The 8,605-nt window shown below is 40.9% G+C and overlaps 1 long non-coding RNA gene across 1 annotated transcript; it reads right to left on the bottom strand.

Moving 5' to 3' along the window:
• Positions 1 to 4,814: 4,814 nt before the first annotated feature.
• LOC111865091 lies at positions 4,815 to 8,123 on the bottom strand. Its single transcript, XR_002842922.2, has 3 exons — positions 7,712 to 8,123; positions 7,379 to 7,522; positions 4,815 to 5,214 (listed from the first exon to the last, which is right to left on the bottom strand). It is a non-coding gene; the product is annotated as an uncharacterized LOC111865091 (long non-coding RNA).
• Between the last annotated feature and the right edge of the window lie 482 nt (positions 8,124 to 8,605).

Consider the following 8,605-nt stretch of genomic DNA (forward strand, 5'->3'; position numbering starts at 1 on the left):
ACAACAAGAAGTCATACAAAATCATGAGAATGAACATGTTCGCGGTATAGGACAAGGTGAAGCCAGACACAGAAAATATAAGAGGCTTGAACTTGGCGGTGGTCAAGCTTATGACCGTTCAAATAACTAAGTTTTCGTTAAGTTCTGTAAGTTAGGCAATATAGTTATCCGAAACATTGAACCTAATCTGCAAGACTACACGGTGTTACTAACCCAGAACATCACAGTCTGAAGGATATAAGAGTTCGAATTGCAAGTGAATTTGGTGTTTCACCAGAAGAACCCAGATTAATATCAAGAACGTAGGTCAAACACGAGTCGAATACACACCTCCACATGAAATTCGTACTAAGAAAGGAAAATATTGCAAACGTAAGCTTCCCTTCCACATAATGATTACTCAGGCACGCATTCAGCACATTGTCAAATGTTTATTTCCTTTGTCCTCCAAATAATCAGACTTCGCCTTGCATCCCACAAAGTCGCCTACAAGAATAACGTAGAAAAAATAAAACAACATTAGAATTCTCGTGGTAAACATTCAAATCAGAATTTCCTTATTTATTTATTTTTTTTTAATTCGCTTAGTGGGAGATGGAGTCCAACTGGGTCCACTCGACACGGCGGCCACTGATTGGCCTATTGTAGCCTTTCCTGGGTGATTATGATGATGGAGAATTTAGTGGAGTGAAGATTGGCAGGGCAATCGAAGTACTTGGAGAAAACCGGCCCTAGCGCCACTTTGTCTACCACAAATCCCACTTGACCAAACACGGGAGCGAACCCGGGCCCCCGCGGTGGGAAGCCAGCGACTAACCGCTTGAGCTGTGGCGCGGCCCTAAGGCCCTATTTCCCTAAATAAGGAAATGTAAAACTTTTACTTGCTTTGACGTATTACCCGTATTTCATTAACCTTTTGGGAATTTTTTATATTGGGAAGGAAGTAGTAGACTCAGAAGCTTTAAACTGTTACAGGATTCATCAGTAATCTGAAATCTTAATGTAATTATTAATTTTCCAGGCATGGGGATTGCTTTGCTCATGTTATAACCCATTCTCTGAATCTTCATTCTGTTTTTATATAAAGTCATTATGTGGAATTCTCATAAATTCCTTAAACAAGCATTGTCTTACTATTGTATGAAATTAAATTTGGATGACGCATCCGAGGACATGGTCTGCCCTATGTTCTCCTCCTCCTGCCTCCTCTGCTTCTAACTAAATACGTGGGTTACTTCAAAAGTCATGGCAACACACTTTTTTTCCGAAATTTCGAAAACTCCGACAAGAATTTCCAAATTTGCCGCTGAGAGACAGCAACGTCTGATTTATAATGATGCCGCTAGATGATGCGGAAGTCCAAGTACAACGAAGCGAGTCCAGCGCGAAGTCAGCGTGATCATAACCTTCGTCGAGAATGAACGTAGGTGGTTGGAACAGCGTTGTTACGTGAAAATAGCAGTGCTTCGCGGCAGAAATGTTACTGAATGTCACTCAGAGCTCGTGGAAGATCTGGATGATCGTACTCTACCATACAGAACTGTTGCAAGGAGAATAGAAGCATTCCAGCGTGGAAGAGAAGCGAGTGCCGACTTGCAACGTAGTGGACCGCCCACACAGCAAACCGTGTCAAGAACTGTTTACGACGTTGTGGATGGGAAGTATAGGTGGGACGGTCGATTTTGGCCGGTGGATCTCTGATGCGTAGTGGTCTGATGCAAGTCGGCGAGCCTAAGATTTGTGGGCATGCGCAGTGACACTATGTTGCCTCAGTAAGAAGGTAGACGTTGAGCTCATAGGATCGCTCTTACTAGTAGATACTGTGTGCTTTTCCCACGTGCCAGTTGCTAGTTGCCAGTGCCAGCCTACGAATGTTCCCTCTGCAGAAGAAGCAAGTTCGTAGCATAGACTCGCTCTCATGCGCTGACAGTGAAGGACACCGGCCAAAAAGTATCGGCAGGCTTATACTACACCAGCCTCCGTGTTCACCCGACCTTTCGCCACGTGACTATGACTTAATACCCAAATTGAAACTGCCATTACGAGGGAAACGCTTTCGTACACGAGAGGACATTTCGAATCAGTTCGGCGTGAGATGACAAGATTTGGAGATGGTGAAGCTGATGGTATTCGCCGTCTTCCTCATCGCTGGCAGCGAGTACTTGATACACCTGGAGACTACTCGTACTTTGAAGGTTGCTAGTCGTAATGTAAGAATTCAGATTTAACTCACATTGAATTTCTTATTTCTTAACCACAATTGGAATTTTCGAGGATTAAAGAAAAAAAAAACAGTCGTTCCGCAATGTGCAATTTTTCTTGCCTACTATACCTACGCCCCTTCACATCTACCTGATCTGACTAAGCCAATCGGAGTGGTATATCGTGCCCTTTCATAGTATATTTTGAACTTTCTTCACTGTAACGTGTTTGCCCCCCAAAAAATTAGTTGCCGTGACTTTTGAAGTAACCCACCTATATTACTATATAAACAGCAGATCAATCTAACAGATCATCTACCAAACATCTTAGAACTTTTACATCCGAAAGGGAAATGGCGGCCAGCAATCCATTACAGTGTAAATGAAATCTGCCCTTTCTCCAAAGTGTTTCACATTGCTGAAACTAATTACCATGGTGTAACACGATGCATATGTAAGCTCGACAGAAGATGTGAATATCCAGTTTCATCTTTTCACCTCTCTGCCACCCATGAAGCCCCAAAAGCCTACAGGATAGGAGACGTGGTGGGCCATGAAGTCGTTCTGGACCTTCTGGGCATTTCGAGATAGGCAAAGTAAAAGAATGGCAGTTTGGGATCTGTACTCTTTCGACATATGCCAAAAGGAGGTTTGAGGCACAGATTAGAAAGTGCATCCATGCATGAGAAATGAAAATATCGAACGATGTATGAAATGTGAGGTTCACACGGCGAAGAATGTTTGGGTTATTTTTTTTTCTGGAATGTGACGCCATGTAATTTGGTAATAGGTGCCAACGTTTCTGAGGAATTTGGTGCCTGCATTTGCAGACAAAGAAAGGAACGAAACAGTTGTAAAATACATATTGTGGTGCAGAATTCTTCTAGAAAACGCATTTTAGAGGTTAATATCTCGCCATTTTCAGAATCGTGTTCCAAAAGATTGTGGTCACATTCCAAAATTGAAGTGAACGTGACGAGTCGCGATACCTCTGTGACTGAAGTGACTGGTTATGGACCGGACAGGCTGGTTACAATTCCGACAACGTCCATTATACCATCGCACTGAGAACGGCCCATTCATACTGTCTAGAGGGTTACTTTGCCATTTGACTCTGTTACTACCGGGGATTATAAAGAGAGAGAGAGAGAGAGAAAGTGTGTGTGTGGACTGTTTGTAGGTTTGGTACGGGCTCGTAGGTTGTTCAGTGACATTGGGTCTGAGGTTAATTAGTGCTAGGCGTGCTGAGTAACACGAGAGGTCAGTTATGTACAGTGAGATAAGAGGATCTTTTCATGTTAAGGTGTTTACGTGGAGGAACTGAAGAAAACCATCAGCGTCAGAATATACAGTGCCTGGCATTGAAACGAATCCGTCGGTTATCTCCCCCCCCAACCCCTTTTTTTTGGCTTGGGGAGTTGCAAATTCATATATCTCCCCTTATGGATTCTTGAAAAAGTGACAAAATCTAAAAGAGACAGATATATATCAAATATTAACATTAAAATTAAAGGTAATTAGAGACTAAGGTGATGAGTACAACAGTTTTAAATGGTTTGAACACGGAGTTGTAAGAGAATATTCTTGTTTCCTTCTTTGACGAAATGGCTTCCTTTCCTGGAAATAATCTTGGCTGTGCCTGTGTGTGTGTACCAGAAATATGTGGTAGATGGACACTGACTGTAACAAAGTATGTATAGTTCTCCGTGTATTTTCTGAATCATCAAACTTGTGGGCATGTCAAATCATCACAGCCACAATTGCAATTGATGACATCCGACTGCAGAATGGCTTGGGAATGGCTGAATTTCTGGCGTTGTAACAATGCAGGTTGTGTTGATCCCGTTTTGAGGTGATGCCACTACGGAAATGGTCTGCGTTGCCAGTGTTTCGGAAAAACATACTGCCTTCGTCTTCAAGTTCTAAGACTTACACAAGGTGCTATCACCCAAAAAATATTAATAGCACTACGGAATCACAGTGAAAAGTAATAGGTCATGAATACATCAAGTTTCGTATGATTTTCTTTAATAGAAGTACTTTAATGGATTAAGGGAAATCACATGGAACTGTTTGATGTAAACAGTACCCCAAATCTCTTTTAACCCTCTGCAACTTCGAGGTAAAATCCACTATGTACGTATCGTGTACTACAGTCAACTTCCGCTTCTCTATAAACCACTGTGCCCTAGGAGTTACAAAATGGCTGTCAGGTAGTCTTGAGGCTTCCCATCATTAGTCCTTTCAGAAGGCAGTTATAATTAGAGTGGAGGATTGGTGCAGTGACCAGTTGCAGCATGTACAAAATCGTGTTGGCTCTCTGGATATATCCGTGGGATTGAATTCAAAGATCTTGAGTGCTAATTCTACGGAACCTTTGTGACAATTCTCTTTCCCGTTTTTATTGATAAACATACTACAATAGAACAGCATAATTTGTGAGCGGCTGTCTGTAGCTTCCGAAGTGCAATAACATCCAGTTTGTTTCAGAGATTGTGGTTAATATGAAGGACGTGTTTTGTGCAGTTTTTTTCTTCCAGCGTTATCAAGAGACGATGAGCAAGGCGCTTAACCCTCATATCACACTGATGTGCTATTAACGCATGGTTTCCATGTTGTAAGTATTAACAGGGTATTGTACTAATTTGTATTTGTATCACATCTCATCTTATGGAAGAAAACAGGCAATATTACATGTAAAAGAAATATCATAATATGATTCTGAAAATTCTGAACTGGCCTCTTACAATGATGCTGGAGGGAAAATCTTCGAGTAGCCCAAACAAAATATCGTCATTCTAGAAACAGATATTGATGGGAGTGGCATTTAGACTGTGGCCAGTACTGACGCCATTCTAGGGCCACAGATGGATTTATCTTCCTAGTTTACGAAGGGATAATGAGCAGACAAGAAACTGCGTTATGCCTTATGAAGATGACTCACAGGTGCATAATGTTGCTGAGTAGAATGCAGTTCATGGAAGAAGAGCTGGGACACACACTATTCGTCATCCTGAAAAGAAGTCCATTGTGTAATGACTGCCAATGAAATGATTACAATTCTTAACAAACAAAGTAAGTGGAATTTTTAAGGGCGGAAAAATTCAGGGAACAAGTCCTCCGGGAGGGACTTTAAGCCGTGGGTCCCGTGTCGTAGCTTTACGGCACGTAAAAGAACCTCATGTCCCAAGGGGATCTCTGAGCCAAATTCAGGACATTTCCCGCCCAAAAGTAGTCTCTAACGCCTCTGGTAGATGGGGGAAGCATCGAGATACCGCTGGGCCAGTAGAGGCCGAACTCGCTGGCTGAGTCGGGACTGATGGCACGCACCAGTACCGGTAGGGTATAGGGACTGGTAGAATATCACAGGGGGACGCACAGTGGACCAATATTTGGTCTAAGTGCATGGGGAAACCCACCCTCTCCAATAACAACAACAACAACAAGTGGAAAGAGACCCATATAAAGCAGTGAATGTTACCCCCAGTGAAATTGAGCAGTTTCTGGGTTCCTTGTTCATATATGGGGTGCTACATACTGAAATGTTCTGGAGGAGAGGAACACAGTGGGAGTGGGAGCCATGTGATGGGAAAGACAGAAGGATAACACCATTTACTTTGCATAAATCAAGTGCCTGGTGGCTCAGATGGGATGAATGGTTGTCAAGGAAGAGCAACACAGGATCATCTTTGGTAGGTTTAGTATGGTGAATGAAATATTTAATGTACTGGACAAAGGATTCTTCATTAATTCAACCAGATCCTGTGACGGCTCCAATACAACCTGCTAGACTGTCTCATTCGAAATTATATAAAAAATGATGTCTTTTAAGTACTAACATGGTGGAGGGGGGGAGAACTTGACCTAGGTGATAACTGCCACTACAACAGTTATTAGTTCTCCTTACTCTGCACTGGTCATGGTTTCTACCCTTTAACCCCCCTTCCAGCTACATTTTTATTCGGTTTCGCTACCATTGTTCTTCCCATTTCATCCATGTTCCAGATTTTACTGTCAACGAGTGGATATCTTGAAAGTGCTTTGGAAACTTTGTCCTAAAATTGTTTCACAGTTCTTTATTAAAATCTGTCATTCTTGCCAAACTTGTCAATTCAAGCTGTCTTGGAGACATTTAATATGGAGTCAGTATCCAAAATTTTAGCTTACTAACATTCTCTCTTCTTATGTACAGTATTTACCATTTTTCTAGACTGATTTTATTTTTTTATAATAATTCTGTATTTTAATGCATATTATTTGCTTCTTCAATGACATCAGTTAAAACTTTTCCATATATGTGGTAGTGAATTTTCACTGTTTTGTTGTTACTAGTGCAGCTATATAGGTACACATCTAATTTATGTTTACAACAGGGTTTGAACCCTTTGGCTAACTAATTATTATTTTTGAACACCCTATTATCTGCTTTGGTGAAAAATTCTGAACCTACATAATGCCTACCTAATACTTACTACTTATTCCCAGGTTACATTACTTACATATGTTCTACATGCTTTAGCAATGCCATTGTTCATAAGTCTGGTTAGATTCTCACAATTATAATATAAAATCAATCCAATATTTTTAATAACTAAAAGTTTAGTATTATGATCAGATAATCTGTCACTGTATCTGTATAAATACTATCTTTCCTGGGGTTTATATAATATTATCAGTGGCAGTAGTGAAGTAATTTTAAATTATTGTGGGGAAATCAGCTACTGATATAAGATTGAACAATGTTAGTAGTTAGTTGAGACACTGTCTGTGGTAACTTTCTGTCAGAAAATCATTATTTGTCATCACAGATAACAAAGTCTGGTTTAGACTTATGGCAACAGTTTATCCTTCCTTGCATAGGAAAAGTCCAAAACCGGCTGTGGTGGCTCTCTATATACACAGGATATTTCACGTTAGATCCTGCCTATTATAGTGATATTTTATATCCACCTGACGATTACATTTTTTATTCTGACAAAGATAATCACTCCTCACTAGCTAGCTCGTAGAGTCTGTTTAATGACCTGTCAAATCTCTTGTACTTCCCTGGTAATGTGAATGAAAACATTCATGCCCTTCAATCCACAAACGTTTCTTCCCATGCATACAAGGAGTGAAAACTTTGAGGGAATATACCTCATACAATACAGTAAATATATGGGTACAGAAATACTGACACCTGGTACAAGGTGAACTGCATATTTAAAATTCCTTCAGTTTGATTCGAACTGAAGATTCACTGATTTTGAAAGTCGTACATGCATGTGCTGTCGCTGCATGGGGCATAACACGTTGCTTGCTTTTATCTTCAAAACATTTTCCTGAAAGAAAAAATGAGCATCTCTAACCTCCATACCCTGGTTTCTTTTTAATTCACCTTTCTGGTGTTCGTATTACGTACAGTGGAGGACAAATAACAAAACTTAATATTCTATTCCTAACGCTATAAATATATTAAAATTCTTCCCTTAAGCAAGCATACAACACATAAATTTAGGTCAAACTTCTACCTCCTGTGTTCTCGCTACATTCTACAAATGCAACCATTTCAGCTGTAGTTGTCACATGCAAAGATGATTGCTTCGCCGTTTCCACGGTTACCACCGTTACCACCATGGCATGGAATCACTGGGACGTGAAATTTACGGAAAATTAGCGAAAGTAGAACAGATAGTAGTTTTGCTTCCATGTTAATTTATTAAAGCTGTGTTTCGTTTAAGTTTTAGTACGTAGTTTAAACGCAGAGAAATATTTCAAGAAATGATTATGATAAAGATATCCAGAATATTGGCAATGGCTCGGCCAAAGCAATAAACGATGGTCTGTAGAAGCTACATACGGAATACGTCGTTGAACTGAAAGAACTTTTTGTCCGCAGAGATGCCTAGTCAGGTTATGATGGTTTATGATGCCTTGAAGTTCCAGGACCGGTGCGGCAGTTATCAGACAGAATGGCGCATTATGAGGTGAAGTTCATATATCCTCTGCCGGAACCAAATATACCACATCATTTTGTGTTGCCATAAAATATGACATGAAGGCGAAAGTCGGAACAGTGGAACAAGTCGAGACGGTCATTGCTAGGCAGCGGCACGATGAACATGTATCCGCGGCATCAGGTACGGACGCATCAACAGAGGACGGGGTGCTTTCCATGCGGCCATCACTAGGCAACGCTGCAGCAGACATGTTTACTCGTCAACGAATCAGCGCTCAACAATACAGGAGCTGTTGGAAGATGTGTTTTCTGTTTGGTCCGCCCCCAGGCTATATGGCTCTGACTCGTGAGTTCTAGGTCGTCATTGGCCGTGAGGACTCGCCGTTTTTAGCAGCCAAGAATTGTATTGCAGAGAGCTGAAAAAATTTTCCTGCTCTAAAAGGAACCATGGTGAGTTTTTTGCTTG

Source organism: Cryptotermes secundus, unplaced genomic scaffold (genome assembly GCF_002891405.2).
Source record: "Cryptotermes secundus unplaced genomic scaffold, Csec_1.0 scaffold4354, whole genome shotgun sequence".
Taxonomy (NCBI): domain Eukaryota; kingdom Metazoa; phylum Arthropoda; class Insecta; order Blattodea; family Kalotermitidae; genus Cryptotermes; species Cryptotermes secundus.